At 42.0% G+C, this 17,619-nt stretch overlaps 1 protein-coding gene across 9 annotated transcripts in view; it reads left to right on the top strand.

The window, feature by feature from the left end:
* The first annotated feature begins 1,422 nt into the window (after positions 1 to 1,422).
* The window catches only part of FER (FER tyrosine kinase), a 316,011-nt gene continuing 299,814 nt past the window's right edge, over positions 1,423 to 17,619 (top strand). For 6 of the 9 annotated variants that reach the window (XM_067569167.1, XM_067569172.1, XM_067569173.1 and 3 more), the window contains exons 1-2: positions 1,423 to 1,470; positions 3,269 to 3,415. The gene's annotated coding sequence lies outside the window, so the exon portion shown is untranslated. Of the gene's footprint in view, positions 1,471 to 2,347; positions 2,549 to 3,268; positions 3,416 to 16,574; positions 16,674 to 17,619 lie in introns of those variants that run through there. The other 3 variants (XM_067569168.1, XM_067569169.1, XM_067569170.1) reach the window with 3 other exon arrangements.

Genomic DNA, 17,619 nt, shown 5'->3' with positions numbered 1-17,619 from the left:
CCTTGTGGGAAAGTTACAGCAATGTACTACATTCATCATCTGCCCACTTTCGTAGGTGAAGATGCAGTGTGTTTCAGAGTCCATGTGAGAGGATTTTATGAGAGAAATGGGAAGTTGGGAGAAGTTAGCCTAAGAAGAACTTGAGGAAGATGAGTGTGCACGGCCCCCAATGCTTTGGACACCCCACTACCCTCCTCCAATGGGGAATGTACAGTAAATGTTGCCACTCATCCCAGCTCCTCTAGCCCCTAAGTGAGGTCTGGTTATCTCCATTGTGGACAGGACACAACCACCATTCTCTGTAAAAGTACAAATAATGCCTTTTCTTCTTAGACCAGATCTACACTACAGACTTATATTGGTATGATTACATCACTGGAGATGTGAACAATCCATACCCCTGAACCATATAGTTTATATTGACAAACACCCCTCCCCCCCCCCCCCAACCCCCAACCTTGCTGTAGATAGTGCTAGGTTGGAGGCGGCTTAGTACACCAACTGCAGAAACTCTCCTGTCAGAATAGGAGCATTTTCACATGCACCATTTTAAGTCTAGATCTGCTCTTTGCCTTGGTCAGAGTGTGCAGTGATGATCGTCTTCTGTGTGTGAGGTGTCCTAGTATTCCTTGTGCAACATGCTTTGCCTTGGGGCCAACTCTCACAACTCTCTCTCTCCAATCTATTTCTCTGTCTTAAGCTATTTGGCCTGTTTCTTCAAACACAGGGTCACCCAAGTAAGGGATTCACATCTCAGTTTACTTATTAGCAGTGGAACATTTTAACCCTCCTGAAACTTGTTCTGAATGCACCCAAAACGCACAACACCCACCAGAGAAGTAAACAGAGCCCTCCCCCCATTTATCTAGCTCCAAAATATTGATTTTTGGGTAGGCCTCACTCATGTTTTAAAAGGCATGGGGCACCCACTGCTGGGGAACCATTTCCAGCAGGAACAGGGACACTTGGCAAGGCAACTTTGTCTCCTTGACAGCCATTAAGGAGGAAGAAGCCCTTTTGGAGACTGAGAAACGCGAATAACTGGTGCAAACGTAACAGCGCCGCGCCCACCCCGCAACTTGCTGGTGAGTCCCAGATCTAGACGCAAAAGACCAAGCACGCTCACATTCTAAAGCGGGAACAGAACCCGGATGTGAGAACGCCACGAACTGCAGCGTTTATAGCGGCCAGCTCAGGAGTCGGAGGAAGGCCCCACCCCCTGCGTCATCCAGTGACCCGCCCACTATCCTCCTCTGCCAATCGCCTTGCTTCCTTTGGAGACGGGGCGGGAACGGTAGGTCTTTTCTCTCTACGGAATTGGTTGCTGGCTCTGGAGTGTCACGAGGGGGCGGAGTCCCTGTGGATTGGCTGTACGGTGGCAAGAAGGCCGCGCTGATTCGTTGGCAGCGCTTACGGGACGCTGGCGGGGCTGTGACGTCACGCCGGGGCGGAGGGGCTCGGTTTTTTCAGGTAGGTAGAGCCCGCGCGCGGCTGGGGCCGGCGGCGGCCACCCCGTACGTCGGTAGCGGGGCTCGGGGGGGAGAGCGGGGCTGGAGAACGTGGCGGGAGAGGCGGCTGCTGCCCCCCGCTTCGGTCCCCTTAACCGGGCCCCCGTGGGCAGGATGGGGGGCGGGTAGGCCCAGATCGCCGAGTTATATGCAGCCGGGCAGGGGCGGCAGCCGGGTCCCTGGCCCCGTGGGGTGCCTCCGAGCAGCCGGGGCTGCGTGTCAGCCCGTGTCCAAGGAGTGACACCCCGCCCGGCCCCTTCCCGTGGCGAGGGTCGCTCTGTGCCACGCCCTCTCCAGCCTCGTCAGCGTCGCACCCACCCTTGAGCCCTGCGCGGCGGCGACAGAACGCGGGGTGGGGGCGTCGCTGCGCGCTGGCTTGGGCGCTGCGCTGGAGGGTGAAGCGTTCGGGTCAGGGCGCGGGGCGTGCTTGGGTGTTTTGCTCTCGCTGTGGTGCTTCATTCCACGGTTGCCCCCCTCACCTCTTTGCATTGCCCCGCTCCCCTCCTCTTTCCGTTTAGCTGCGCCTGTTCTAGCCAACTCCCCCCCCCCCCCCTTGTGGAGCTAATGTGCCGTTTGCTGCACCCTCGCTTTGTTCCCTCTGCTGATGCGCTAGCTCCCTGGCCGTTCAGACTGTATGCTCTTTGGAGCAGGGACTGGCGGCTCGCTGTCTGTGCAGTACACAGCACAGTGGGACTCCTTGATTGGTTCTGGGGCACCATTTTACTAAACGATAGTAATATTTTGAGTGTGGGCAGGGCTGGTGTGGGGATGAGTCTGAGAAAGTTCTTTCAAAGGGAAAAGTTGGAGCCTGCTGTTTTTTGGCCCCAGGTTCACAACTGTTATCATCAAAATAGAGAACAAGCCTACCTGCTCCTAATGCACTAAAAAATTCTGGACCCTGATGACTCCCTGTGGATGACCACTGCAAAAACCCACTGCAGCAGCTGACTCTCATCTTGATAATTGGCTCCAAACCCAAATTCAAACAGAAAACAAATGTAGCCGTGGAATTGGGGCAGTTACAGTTCTCTGTTTAGCAGGTGAAATTTATTATTTTTGGATTAAAAATAAATAAATAGCTGAATATAGTTTTATGTAGTTGTGATGAAACATGGTCTGGAATTTTGGGTGCACTTGAGCTGCTATACTTTTTCTCTGACTTTAACTGTAGATCTCCAAATTCTATTGTCTAAAGTTTGGCAGAATGCAGGTACCAGATATGTTTGTTTTCCCCATGCTATTGGGGGATGGTGCCTCATGATACACATTTTTAATTTGTACACTTTTGATTTAGGGCCTAAAATTAGCAAGATCCACACATGGTGCATCTGAGTTGCGGTACTCAGATGTGGTATTGTCTGGATTTTTGTTGGAATAGTGAGTGGTTAAATTTGTTCCCTGTTTTGATTATATGGTTTGAGAGTTTGGGGCCAAAAATCAGCCAGATCAGGTAAATCCTCCTTTTTCCACTTTGTATTACAAACTTATATGAAGTTGGGTGTGGGAGGTTACGTTAAAATACAATAAAAAAATGGCCTTGTGGTGAAAGATTGAAAGCAAAAGCTGAGAAACTAGATTTAGTATTGGCATAGCTCCATCAATGTATATGGTACTTAAATAATAAGTAAAAGGTCCCTGCCTTGAGCATATCATAAATAAGGAGAGAGTTGTGGGGAGGATGAGTTGCAATAGTGAATCATCACAGGATAAACATATAGCATATGCATCTGGTAAATTTCTCTTTTCTTCTCTCACTGTAGTACAACAACTGAAAATACTGTCCGCAATGAGTTTGAGTGGAGGTTATTGCTGGAAGTCTGACACGAAAGAAGTGAGCTTTAGGGAGATCTTTGAATAGAAGAACAAGTTCGTGTGATTGTGTAGGGTCAGCAGCAGTACTTTCAGAGGTAATCTCTTAAACATTAGACTAATTTTAAAAAACTTAATATTTTACATTTGTATGTAATATATACAAAATGGCAAACTAAGTTCTTATTTGATTGCAAGATTTTTGTAATTTCTGTACAAAATTAATTTCTGTTTCATGTATTAGAAGTCACTGTCTTCAGAATTCTGATCTCATAGATGCAATCATACATCTCTTTTATTTGTGTTATAGTAGTGCCTTGAGATTGCAGTCAGGATTGAGGATCCTATTATGAAAAGATGCTATAGAAGTTTAGGTGCTCAGGGTTCCTGTCCTGAAGAATTTATATTCTAAAACAAAATGTAAAAAGTGGATGTAACAATTAGTAGAAGAGAAGGGGGAGGGAGGATGAGTGTTAAGTGTTTGAAGTTATATAGACTAGCTAAATGCACAATTTGAAGTTTCCAAGTTGTATAGTTTTTCTTTAATAAGATAAATAATAAAGAACATAAATGGCCAGTGGATTTTTGTTCTGCCTAGCATTTCATTTCTATTGGAGGATTTAGATCACTGGTTCTCAGCCTCTCTCATATGATGACCCTGTGTTACAACAGGAAGTTCTTCCCTCCTGCAAATTTCAGGACCCATGATCTGATTTAAAAAAGTAAGGTGGCTGTAACTCGTAAAACAAGGGTGGGGAAGGAAAGTTGAGAATGCTATGACTTATTTGCTCCAATACAAATTTGGTGCTTGATTCACTTATGTATACCTTTTCCTACTAGAATATCTCAGGCTAACTTGAGTATTGGACATCGGTTCAGTGCTGTGAATGTACAACTGTGTTTCCCTCAAGCCTCAACTCTGGTCCTTTTGTTTCTCACCTGTTTATGGTGATTTGCTCCTAACTTCAATGTACCTTTCTACTAAAGAGTTTTTGAAAGACTGACATTCTCTGTTTGGGCAAAAGTTCTCTGTCCAGTGTACAACTTTCCTATCAATCTTGATTGAAATGTTAACTTCGGTCCTAATGCTGTTTTTGTGGTATGTTAGATACCAGGTTAATAGATGGTATGTCGTGGCCACTGAACTAAGGTTTCTCGCTTTTTTCCCCTCCAATCTCTAATTTCTCCTGGATATTTGTTGCCACAGCTAGAACTTGGCCTTGCCTTGATCATGCCTTTGAAGGGGGATTGTCTTCATGCTTTAATCTCTTCCTTATATTAGATGATACATATGGCAAGGGTCCAAGCTTGAAATGGTATATGGTCTTCTAGTTTATACTGATGATTTAATGTTAACTTCATAGAAGAAATGAATTTTAATGAGAGATTTGAAAGAAGAAAAGCTGATTTAAAAAAAAAAACTTCTGCGAGTGAGAGAGAGAGAGAGAGAGAGAAAATAAGCGATATAGGTAGGGGTGGAATTGTTAGGATAAGTAGCTCTCTCTTGCCTTTGAATAAAATCTGGGCTAATTTACTAAGTTGGACCAGAAATGGATAATATAGCGCCCACGGAATTCTTGCTAACTTCAAAACGTCCTTCTGTACTTTTCATGGACTTCTATAATTCAACATATTATTTTGTAGCATGAGGAAGAAGGGTGTCTTGCAAGTGCGAGGTGGACTGAGACAGGATTCTTGCCTTGGACAAGTTTAGATTGATCCTGTTTTTCCTCTGTCCTGAATCTCCTGTTACTCTCTACATTGCCTTTTTCCAGTTTCTGTCAGTCCCTGACCCGGTGTTTGAACTGGAAAACAATAGGACAATGGTCCCCAAATTGTGGGAGCGAAGGAATGTTCAGGGGGCCTTATGGCAGGGCCTGGGCCAGCCCCAGTCCCTCCTTTAGCCCCAGTTCTGCCCCCAGCTCCGTCTTCAGTCCAGGCTCTTCTACTGAGCCAACTGTGCAGTAGTGGAGGGGAGGCGCAGTGGGGGTAGGGGTGTGTGCAGGTGTGCACGCGCGCAACAGGAGAAATTTGGGTACCACTGCAGTAGGGTGAAGTAAGGTATGTTGCCTAGTCATATTGGGGGCAGGGAGAAAATAAATAAATAAAAAATAAAAGCCCAAACAGAGCTGCTTCGTGCTGGGAGGTAGCCTCGCTGCATGAGATCATCTGCTTACAGGGAGGAGTCTGCCAATGTTTGGGGAGTGGTCTTAGAGAAGGGAAAGGGGATTCCTTTCACTGAAGGGCTGAGGGTGGGTGGGAAAAGAGAGGGAGAGTTTATATAGTGTATTTCCCTCGAGCGAATATTTGGTGTTCTTCCTTCTAAATGTTACATTTACTTTACTTTAAAGCCTCTTCTGTATTACTCATAACACTAAACATTAACTTATAATTATAAGTTGTTCTGATACACTTATTTAGGGATTATATACCAACTATGTTGTACTTACAATATTCTTACAAATGGAGGAGAGAATTAATTCAGATAATCAATAGCTTAGTGTTCACCTTTTCAAATCACAATAGAAAGCTCTCTGTTATGCAAAAAGGTATATGGAATACATTTCTAAGCGGCAAGAGGAATTAAAATAGTGCATATTTAAATGAAGATAGTATTCTACAGTTTTCTGAGATATAGATTTATATTATCTCAGTGCAATGTAGCTGTGCAAATGATTTTGTTTTGAAGAATAAATATTCATAAAGCAATAAAATTGTTTTGTTTTTAAATTTGGTTCAGAGATTTCTTTGAAGTGAATAATAACATTAATGCAATATTAGCTTCAAAGTATAGACTTATTAGTAAAAGCTTACAAAAATTAACTATAGCACTTTAATTTGGCTCGATACATTTATTTTTTAAACATAGTCTCTTACTGGAACTACTGCACATAATTTATAGAAACGATTTCGAAGAAGAGAGCTTTTAGGACTATAATCACTGTTCTGATTTGCTGTCAGTGTAACACTTACACTTGAATGAATGAGTGGAAAAACTAGGCTTTTTGCCATCTTGTGTTGTCCTTTCCTGCAGTGCATTTCCTTTCTATCAGACCAAATACAAGAAGGCAGAGCAGGCAGTTTGTTTTAAGAGTTTTGTCCTGGTTTAGAGACTCCATTTCAGATGGGCTGCCTGACTGTAGTGAACCATGCACCTTGAAGGCAGGGGGAGCTTTCAACCACCTTGGTGCTTACCTCATTCTGTGTGTGTGCTGTTTTGCTTCTGTTTCCCTTTCTAAATTAGTTTCTAAGGATTGCTCTAGATTGCACCACCTGCCAATAGCCAAGGAGTTGTTATGGTAGATTTTGCGCACCAGAAAATCCTGGCCATGCCCCGTAGGCAAGCTCTAGTAATGGTGGTGGCAGTAGGACCTACTATGCAGTAAGATGAGCCTTCTGTGGCTGTCTGCAATGGCTTCATTGCCGTTTTGTGTTGATGGTGCCTCCCTCATGCAGTGGGAAATCAGCTCTGGTGACTGGAGTACTGATTACAAACTAAAAAATTTTTCTTATACTTAGGTCTTATTTTGTTACATTGTATAATAAATTTTCCTTTGACAATTCTACTGCTGAAAAGATAATTTTAATAGCCTATAAGCAGTTAGAAATATATCTAATCTTGAAGTCCAAAAATATTACGTAAACATTTTTTACAGCTGTCCTGCCTCTGAGTGATTAATTCGAAAGGAGACTTCACACAAGAAAGATGCATAGCAGCGTGATTGTTCAGTGTATATTTATCCAAGGAAAACAACATTTAAAAAGTTGCTTCAAGTCTGACATAGAGTAGTGAAAGTAGAAGTATTTTCAGGGGTAAACATGCTGCTCCCCTATTTAATTTGATTATGATCAGAAATGGAAGTAAATATGGTATTTGTTAATCAACAGATCTGATACTTATATGTGTTGTCATAGCTATTACATCTTATTTTAGATGGATTTTTTTGGATTGCACACTATTGAAATTATTAATTATTTTGCCATCGTGGGACCAAATTCTGTGTTTGGACTTTTTTGTGGAGAAATTGGGCTCTATAATCTTTATTTCTAGTGATGCCTGATCTAGAAAGATCCAAGTTTGTCTCAGGCTGTTTGCAGAACTGTCAGCAGAAAACCTTTTTTGAAAAGTTCTCTTTGTGAATTATGTAAAGCGAATCTTGAAGTTAGAGACTAGATCTGGAATCCCACGGCTATTTCTACAGAAACACTTTTCAGAAGTCAATTCCATTTTGGAAATCTTCCCATATTGGGAAGTTTTACGAATGACTTCAGAGGGCTAATGGAAACAGAATTAGGCCAGTGAAGAGTACTCATTTAAATCATCCCACCCTTTCTTTCTAGGTTTTGGAAGTTTTCTTTTGAAGGTATGGAAATAGAATTATTTTGCCTAACCATAGACATATTCTTACATGACAAGAAACTAATTCTAAAAATATTTTCCTATATGGCCTTTACAATAATGAGTATTATTTTGCATGTTGGTCTAATCCAGTGATACTCAGACTGCAATGGTTCAGGAGCCAAATTAGCAATCAACATTACCCAAAAGAACCACAGTAGTGTGAATTCGTTGTTTCAATTACTATTTTTATATATAGTTATTCTCATAGTACAATGACTGACCAAGTAGTCTACAGTTAGCTAATAACATAGTAAAAGCATTGTGATTGGCTAATAACTTAGATTGGTTAATAACTAAATCACACAATGTTTTAATATCATGAGCTGCAAAGAGTTGTAGGAGACACATCGAAGAGTTACTTACGGCTCCTGAGCTTCAGTCTTGAGTATCACTGGTCTAATCTCATTGTCCTATTTGAATGTTGTTCAGTATATATCAAACCACTTAAATATTCAGCATTATTTGAATATCTAAATTGCTTATCTACACCCTAAATTCATCTGCCCCCTCTGTTCACTGGCTCTCCCTTCCTCTGCACTCTCTCTACCCACTCCAAATTTCTGCTTGCTTTGGGCATGTTGACTTTTCCTGCTTATCTTGGGCAAGTAGACTTTCTCAAGTCTAGGTTGTAGGATTTCCCTATTCTGATGTTACAACTACTTTTCAGGATAGAGTGAATATTCTCTCCTGTGCCTTTCTGGCTTCAGTGCATTGTGTTGTGAGGGCAAGCCAGTTTAGGCTGCTTATCATCTTGATTTTGAAGTGATACTGCATTGGATAACCGAGAACAAGTGTGACTTGTTCACAGACCACGACAAAGAAACAAAGCACGTATATGCAATTTCATGCGAGATAAACCTACATTAAAGGAATGTTCAGGTTCACTGTGAAGCACTCATTTCAGAAAATGAAAGCTGTCTGCAGCTTTGACTCTGCCCCCTTTTTCTCGAATATTGTGATTTTTACTTTGTAGCCACATACTTTGTTATTAACCATAGGCCAGTCTATCTCATTCAGATTGACAGGGAACGAGGCAAGCCTGGATAGTGAATCCAGAGCACCACTACCTCACTTGTTGCAGTTGTATGTTGTGTGCTCAATGAAGCTGGTAGCTGTAACAGCCTTGCTTCAATGATTGTAGAAACCATATGGTGTATAATGAATGTAATGCGTCTCTTGGAAGAGGATGCATGGTGTTATGGATCCTCCAAAGGAACTCAGTGTTCTGTTTCTGCCTCTACTACAGACTTAGTTTCTCTGTGCCTTAGCTTTATATAAATTAAATGGGAATAATGCAAATTCCCACTCTAATCAGGATGTTGGAAAAATTCAGGTGAGGCACCATAGAGAAGTCTGTAATGATGAGTTCAAACAAACAAATCCCAAAACTCTATTTGGTGCAATGTTTGAATAGTAAATGACGTATATGGTGGTTCCACTGAGCATGAAGAAAAATATTGAAAAGCAGCCTTGTTCATTGAGCTTTATCAATTTTCTGTAATGATGAGGGAGGTCCTCTAGATCACTGGCTCTCAACCTTTCCAGACTAATATACTCCTTTCAGGAGTCTGATTTGTCATGCGTATCCCCAAGTTTCACCTCACTTAGAAAACTACTTGCTTACAAAATCAGACAAAAATACAGAAGTGTCACAGCACACTGTTACTGAAAAATGGCTTACTTTCTCATTTTTACCATATAATTATAAAGTAAATCAATTGGAATATAAATATTGTACTAATATTTCAGTATGTGGGATATAGAGATGTATAAACAAATAATTGTCTATTTGAAGTTTTAGTGTGTGCTGACTTTGCTAGTGCTTTTTATGTAGCCTGTTGAAGAACTAAGCAAATATCTAGATGTGTTGATGTACCCCTTGGAAGACCTCTGCATCCCCCGTTGATAATCACTGCTGTAGAAAAAATATGGTATGATTACATAAGACTATCATGCTTGTACATAAGGAGACACAAGTAGGGTTTCACAGTCAACCTTAAGGTTCAAACATCATGGCATTTGAATGGCTTGCTGTAAAATCTCAACTTTTAAAATGTATTTTGTAATTTCCTATATTTTTAAAATGGAAAAATGACAAAACAGAATTTAATGTCCATGTTCAATTATAGTTGCTAGGCAGTGGTAGAAAGTTTTATAGGATCCAGTAAAAATGTAATTAGTGAGATTGTAACTCACTCCTGAGAATACCATATTTCACCTGAAAGGTTTAAAAAAAAAAAAAAATCATACATGACCGCTAATGATTTATATAGGGTAGAAATATGTGTGCAGCTTTAACTAATGGTGTCAGTCCATGTCTAATATCTAGAAAGAGCCCAGAAAATCAGTCTTCAATGCAGAGGATGAGAGTGAGAGTCCCATAACTGAGCCATTCTTTTTAAGTGACAAATCTGAGGAGCTGTCCCGGATTTGAGGTATCAGTAGAGGAGATTTTGTAACAAATAGATGCATTAAACACTAATAGGTCACTAGGATCAGATGGTATTCATCCAAGAGTTCTGAAGGAATTCAGTTGTGAAGTTGAAGAACTACTAACTGGTATGTAACCTATCACTTAAATCAGCGTCTGTACCAGATGACTGGAAGGTAGTTAATGTAATGCTGATTTTTAAAAAAGGCTTCAGAGGTGATCCTGGCAGGTAGGACAGAGGTGTATAAAATCTAGAATGGTGTGGAGAAAGTGAATAAGGAAGTGTTACTTAACACAAGAACGAGACGTCAACTAAAGAAATTAATAGGCAGCAGATTTAAAACAAACCAAGAAATACTTCTTCACACAACACACGATCAATCTCTGTGAAACTCAATGTGAAACTCGTTGCCATGGGATGTTGTGAAGGCCAAAAGTATAATTGGGTTAAAAAAAAGTATTAGGTGAGTTCATGGAGGATAGGTCCATCGATGGCTATTAAACAAGATGGTCAGGGATGAATTCCATGCTCTGGATATCTCTAAGCCTCTGATTGCCAGAAGCTGAGATTGGACAACAGAAGATGGATCACTCAATTTTCCTGTTCTGTTCATTTCCTCTGAAGCACCTGGCGACGGCCACTGTTAGAAGACAGGATGCTGGGCTAGATGGACCATCGGTCTGACCCAGTGTGGCCATTCTTACATTTTTATGTTAAAACTTATTACAAAAATGACATTTTTCTATGCTTCAGCATACATATCAGGGCTCGTACTATTGCTAATCTGGACATTCAAATAGTTACTCAAACCATGTATTCTCCAGGTTACTTCTTACTTCACTTTGACTCTATAGTTGCTGGATGCTGTGCAGGTTTCGTATTCCTTTTTCAGTGCTTCTTTGCCACACTGAAAGCAGAATTCCAATTTTTCCAATTTCTAACTGCCCTCTAATAGTTGAACCTGTCACTAACCAGCTTATACAGATAAAGGTGCATCGGAATTATTTTTCAGTGTATGGCAGAAAGTGTTCATAGTTGCCATGGGAATGTCGTAGAGTTATGGCAGTCAACTTTACGTTATAGAGGAGAGGGAGCATGGATGGTCATAATACTCCTTTCTAGTCTTGAAATTTTTAATGTAACCATTTAAAAGCTTACTGTTTTGTCGTTTAATTTGGTGCTTACAAAACTGGGGGACTAACTGATCCATGTAGAATTATACCTCAGTCTCTTCATGTGCCATCCTTGCTAATCCTTTCTGGTGGGAAAAGAAATACTAGTGCCAAATTTTATGGTTATTTTTTGTGTGTCAGGATGGAGGGGGAAGAGAATACATCATGATGTATAGCAGAAGGATTCTACCTTGCATTATTTAATATACTAAAAAACTATGTTAAAAGAACATTAAGATTGGTCTTAATTTGGCCTCTTGTACTTATGCATTATGATAGCCTTTAATTACAGGATCACATACTATTTTTTTCATTAGACCCCGGCCTCAGTCGGTGCATAGGGTTGAATTGTACTTACTTAATGAGTCGAAATTCAATATTTTGTCTTGTTCTAATTGTTAAAAGTGGTGTATGCCTTTTTTCCTGCATACTATTCAGACCCTTATCCGGATATAGAACTATTAATTTTCTCATGGACTTTTCCATGATTCTGATCATTGTACTATCTGAGTGCTTAAACACATTTATTTATTTTCACAACACGCCTGTGAAGAGAGGGTAGTATCCACATTTTACTGATGGGGAACTGAGGCAAGGATACATTAAGGTAAAAATATGCACCATTTTTGGATTCCCATTTGAGGTGCCTAAGACTAGATTTCTCAGTGTACTTAATGTTATATGGCACTTTATATGTGAGTGCTCAGCTCTTCTGCAAATGAGGCCCCAGAGGGAACACACAACTAGTGACCACCTGTGAAAAGTTTGGTGTAAATGATTTGCCCAACATCACATAGGAACTCTGGCAGAGGCATAGAATCCATTTCTCCAGGGCAACATTCAACTGCCTCGTTTGCTACAAACCTTATAACTTCTGAAATACATGAGACAGTGGTCCTACAGGCAAAAGGCTCAATTCACTACATATCCCTGATTGCTCCACAGAGCTGGTCTGCCTTGAACACTGAATGAGGCCAGGGGTCCTATATATAATATATGATCATAAATTAAAGTTGGTATCATGCTTGTGCACAAGGGGAGGGAGTTAATTTTTTATAGACAACTGTAATCGAAGCCTTTCCTCACTCTTACGAGTTTGACTTTCCAACCTTAATAATGTTCTTTTAATGTAGGGTGTTTGGTTTTTTTGTGGGTAATTTGCTCTCTCTAAAAAAACAAACAAAAAAAAAAACGGAAAAAACCCCCATAAATTCCATCATTTGGCATCATATTGACACCCACATGGCTCATCAGTAGGGTTGGAACCTTCATATCAACCACACAGACTTCTGCTACTTGAACTAAGGGAGTAAATTATAGCAGTAGTAAGTAGTCATCCTATATGGACAAGCACTACAACAACGGGATGAGACATGAAATGAATTTTAAGGTTATTTGCTGACAGTGGAGGAATGGTGAAACTGATGAATCTCAGTCCCAATCTCTTTGTTTACCCAGTCCAGTTCTTGCTTGTACCTTATCTCCTTGTATCCCCCTGACTCTCTGCTCCTATTTCCTCCTCTCTCTTTCCTGATTTCAGTCTTCTTACCCAGCTAGTTCCTGTCTCACTCTTTCCAGTTCCTCATTAGTCTTTACTCCCCGTCTTCTGATTCCCACTGCCAGTCTCTTTCCCACACCTTCCAACTCTGTCCCCAAACCCCACTCCCTCCATAGGATTCTTGTCCCAGTTTATCCCTTCTCTCCCAAGTCTGGCTCTTGTCCCTTTTGCTTTCGAGTCAAGTGATTTCCTTCTCTACACTTCTTGGGCACTTGCAGGAGAAATACTGAAGGCACAGGAAAGACAATTGCTGTCAGTTCCAGTGCTTGGCTCCACCCCAGGCTGCAGCAGTTGGGAGCAGCAGTTGCAGAGAAAGTTCCTCTCAGTTCTTGCAAGCCTGGGTTGGAGCATGCTCAGAAAAAATGGAACCTTTGGCCAAATTTAGACAGAATTTCTTGGAGACTACAAAAGGCACATGCCTGACTCAAAGACTCAATTGACCCAGCCTAATTTCAAGTCCTTGCTCCAAAGCTAGAGCATCTGAAAGAAAAGGTTGGCAGAATTTTTAACCGGGGCAAAACAGTGTTGCTTTTTTAATCTCATTCTCAAAAAATGGCTGACTGTTTTTTATGAAATTAAAAGAGAAAAAAGAAAGCAAGCACCTGTGGTAGATACTCTGCATGGAAAACTTCAGCCAAGTGGTTCAAGTTTGGCAAAGTTACAAGCAAATGAAAACTAAATCTTATAATGGGAAATGTTGGGGAACCTTAAATATAGGCAGCTCTACCATCTTTGCCTATAAATGTTTGAGGCTGCTAAAATCTGGTACGCCAACATGTCAATTTTAGTGTTCAACACAACTTTTGTAACAGTAAGTTTTTATCATTTCTGTAGAGCTTCTTCCCAGGGTAGTGGAGTGCTCAAAAATGTTTTCTTGAATTTTTCAATGGAAACAATTTTTTAAAAAACATGTTCTATAGTTGTGTCAAACATGTAGCATTATAGATTCAGAAATGATTATAATCAAGTGAAAAGGACAAGTTATTTTTTAAAAAATGCTCTCAACTTGGACAATGAAAACAAATAGCATAACAAAAGATAAATTGGATTTAATAACGCTTTAAACTTCTTAAAAAACTTTTCGTTAACAGGACGCTGTCAATATTTTAACACTGACTGAATAAACATCTTCTCCTTAGAGCAACCTCTAAATAACATCTCCTTTGTCACTGGTTAAAGATATTCTTAGTGGAATTCTTCCTCAGGTGTTCCAATGAACAGGAAAGTAGAAAAGTCCCTGAGTAGGGAATTTACAGCATCAGGACCTTCTGTTGGCCATATGTTTTGCTAGAGCCAGAGATGGATGTAGGCTCCCAGTTTAGTGGGTGCACTCTGCCACTGCCTCTTCCTTTGTGCCTTGTCCGGGGGACATCAGCCACTTGCAGCAGCACCCTTTGCCCCAGCACTGCAACCCTATTCCCAGGCTGGTGTGAAGAGGAGGAGGGTGAGGAGGCTGGAAAGAGAACTTACCCTGTAGCGGTGGCCCCTGTCCCACAAGGCTGGGTCTGGCTCCCTGCTCTGTGTATTGGGACCTGGTTTTGAAGTTTTGAAGCTTATTAGTAAATGCAATTAAATCCAAGGCAAATGGAATAACAGCATATAGGGTAGGCAACCGCCAAAGTATGTAAGTTTGTAGTTAAGATTTTAGTAAATTGGAGACGACAGTTCAAGCAATCTGTGTCTCTTTCTATGTATTATGGGCTCTGCCTGTATCCCAGCATCCATGTGCCTGAGGTTGTAACTGTCAGTGAGACTCTATTCCAATCCTCACATCTAAGGGTCTGTCATTTTTACTCTCAATTCCTTTGAAGTCTAGGTATATGAACACTAGTACCTGATAACCACTAATCTGGCATAGATGTTACAACTGACTTTGAAGCTAGCATATCTTCCCCGCTATGTGTCCCAATTTTATTTAGTAATGAAGAGGATTCAAGTTTCCTGAATGAAGAGTTGTTCATCTCCTTTAACTTTTACATACTTCAAAGTAATTCCAGGAATTTTTAAAATGCCACTTGATTATCATGACATCTAGATAGTGTAGTGTAGGTCTATTTTTGTAATGAAGAATAAAGCGGGGGTGGGATGAGGGGAGTGAGAGAGGGTCCAGGCCTATGGGGTTGCTGCCTTCCATGTTGCTGCCTTCCATGTGGTGGTCACAGAAGGCTCAGACTGGTATCTCCAGGTTATTTCAACCGGGCATTTCACTGTAATTTCGCATTAGCTGATAGACCTTTTAAGCCACTATGAAATCTTTAGTGCATGGTCCAGTAGAGACATAATAAAATAACAAACAGTGTCATTATCATGTCTACTTACACTGAGCTAACTCCTGCTGTGTTGCTGCTGTTGTATACATGTGCTGTATGAGAGACTGTGCTAAACTCTTGTACGGTGCATGTACGTGGTTCACTGTAAGAAGGTTTAATTAATTACAACAGTTAGAAACCCAGAAAAGCAACAGCCACTCTTTCCCCCATGAACCTCTACACTCATCTGCTTCCAGGAACCTGAGCTCTTGAGGGAGCCCCCATCATTCCCTTCCTGGAGTCCCTGCCCTGCCCCCACCTCCTTTTCCCTGCTGTCTGCAGTCTTCCTTGGGGGAAGGGATTTTAGGGGCTTCTTCTCTAAGGGGCCTCTAGGGGCCCCACATACAGCCTTGCTGCCCCTTTCCTGGGGTCCCCAGGACAAAGTTGGCATTGGAGTCCAGAATGGGCATCAGCATAAGGACTGGGCACTCCTGTCCCAGTGATGGTGCTACAGGGTCCCCCTATCCCTGTTACCATTCAGTGGCTCCTTGCTAGGCTTGAGAAGAACAACAGCCTGGCTTGCTGCTCTTTGCTGGCTCAAGGCTTTCTGTTGGTCCATGATTCTGAGAGATGTTGGCAGGTGGAGTGGGACCCGGATGTCAGCTATGCTCTCAGCCATGTAAGTTGTGCACATCTGGGCCCGGTTTCCGTGTGTGCAGCTGAACCCAGGAACCCTGCTATAGCTGCTAGTGGCTAAAGCATCCATAAGCTAGTGCGATGTCCTGAAAACCATTGACCCTCCAGTAAGTTCCCTGGCTTCATCTTTCATGGGAGGGTGCTTTTGTGATATCATGTGCCTTGCTGTTCCAGGCATGCCTGCTACTTCTGTGGCTCCATGTCACAGGTGGCTGTGCCCTGGAATTCAGTTACTTTGAGTAGATCTTTTGTTCTTCCAAGTTCACTGGCATTCAACTGTACTAGTAAAGATAGTAGTGTACAAGGCCAACAAATCCAAATGCTCTTTAACAGTTCCTTATAGGACACATAAAAGAGAGTTCAAACCCTTAGTCCACATTGTAGCTTTTTTTTGTTCTAGCCACTACAGTTGTGTACCCAGAGAGATTCAACTTTATAAGTGCAATTAATATTGGAACCAAAGCAATAGAAGAAAACAATCATCAGTGACCTGTGCAGCATCTCCTCTTAAAATCTTACCCTGATGATCCAGTTTGATTTGTAAGCAGAGTCTGAGTGGCCCTCTTCTGCTGAGCCAGCTGAAAGGGGGGACACTGAATTTGCATAGGCACTGTATGCAAATATGCAAATTCAGTGCCCATGCAAATTCAGTGCCCATGCAAATTCAGTGCCCGCCCCCCCCCCTTACAGCTGGCTCAGCAGAGGAGGGCCACTCAGACCCTGTTTACATCTTCCTCTTATCCGAGAATTTGTTGTCCCAGCGAATCACGCTCCAGATTATACCAACCACATGAGTTTTCCCCAAAGGGTCTGAGGAAAACACCTATGGCTGCCCCAAGCTTGTGAGGTAAGTGTATTGATTCCTCACTATTCACCCCAGTGCATCATAAAACTGGCCTTATGACCCTGTTGCACCTATTGAGAGTGGGTTCGGAAGGGGAAAACTTGGGCTAGCGATGTTGAGGGTTCCTTTGAGGGTTCATCAGCTACTGGCACAGGCCCCTGCATCTCCTGTTCTGGTTCTGAAAGGACCAGGGCACTAGGAACTCCTTCCACCTGTATGTCCCCACTGTCCAACAGCCTAGTCGTGTCATCACAGGTCTGTTGTTCTTTCATGAGATCTGAGAATGTTGGTGGGACAAGCTCATTGTTCCAGCCTGATCCCACTGTTGGAATGGGCATGCCAGCAGCAGGCCTAAATGCTTCTACCATGGGGTTTAGAGCTAAAGAATTGGAGCTCTTGTTGGGTGAATCTGATCGAGGCTGGGATCTGGTCTTCATCCTAGGATACTCTACACCATTGACCCAGGACAGCAATTGTGAGTGGGGTTGCATAAAGAGAGGAAAAGGACACAGCCCCTCGTGTTCTGGTGTGGGGGTTCTGCTCATGGTTTTTGTGTTTATGAATTCTCTTTGCACTGTTTTCCCAAACTATTTCTGAGTTACTTCCTTCTTTTTATTAAAAAAGTTTACTTTCTATGCTCAGACTCTGTGCGTGTGAGAGGGGAAGTATTGCCTTTTGGGGGCACCCAGGGGATAATGTTAATTTACCCGGTTACTGGGTGGGAGCTCGAGCTGGTTAAGTGTTGTATCATCGACAGGAACCCCCTAGATATTGAACCCGGCCCTTGTCGCTGCCGACTCTGACTGGCAGAAGGGTTACAGGTTTATGAAGCCACATCTTCCACTTCTTTCGCCAGTGTCAAGTATTCTGTTCCATTTTCTTCATTGCATAAAATAGGAGAGTCTGTACAGTTTTAGATCTGAAACAATCCAAATATTTTCACAAAAAT

Source organism: Emydura macquarii, unplaced genomic scaffold (assembly GCF_026122565.2).
Source record: "Emydura macquarii macquarii isolate MOO-44397 ecotype Brisbane River unplaced genomic scaffold, CSIRO-AGI_Emac_v2 contig_2897, whole genome shotgun sequence".
In the NCBI taxonomy this organism is placed as follows: domain Eukaryota; kingdom Metazoa; phylum Chordata; order Testudines; family Chelidae; genus Emydura; species Emydura macquarii.
This window is presented reverse-complemented; position numbering and strand designations above follow the sequence as displayed.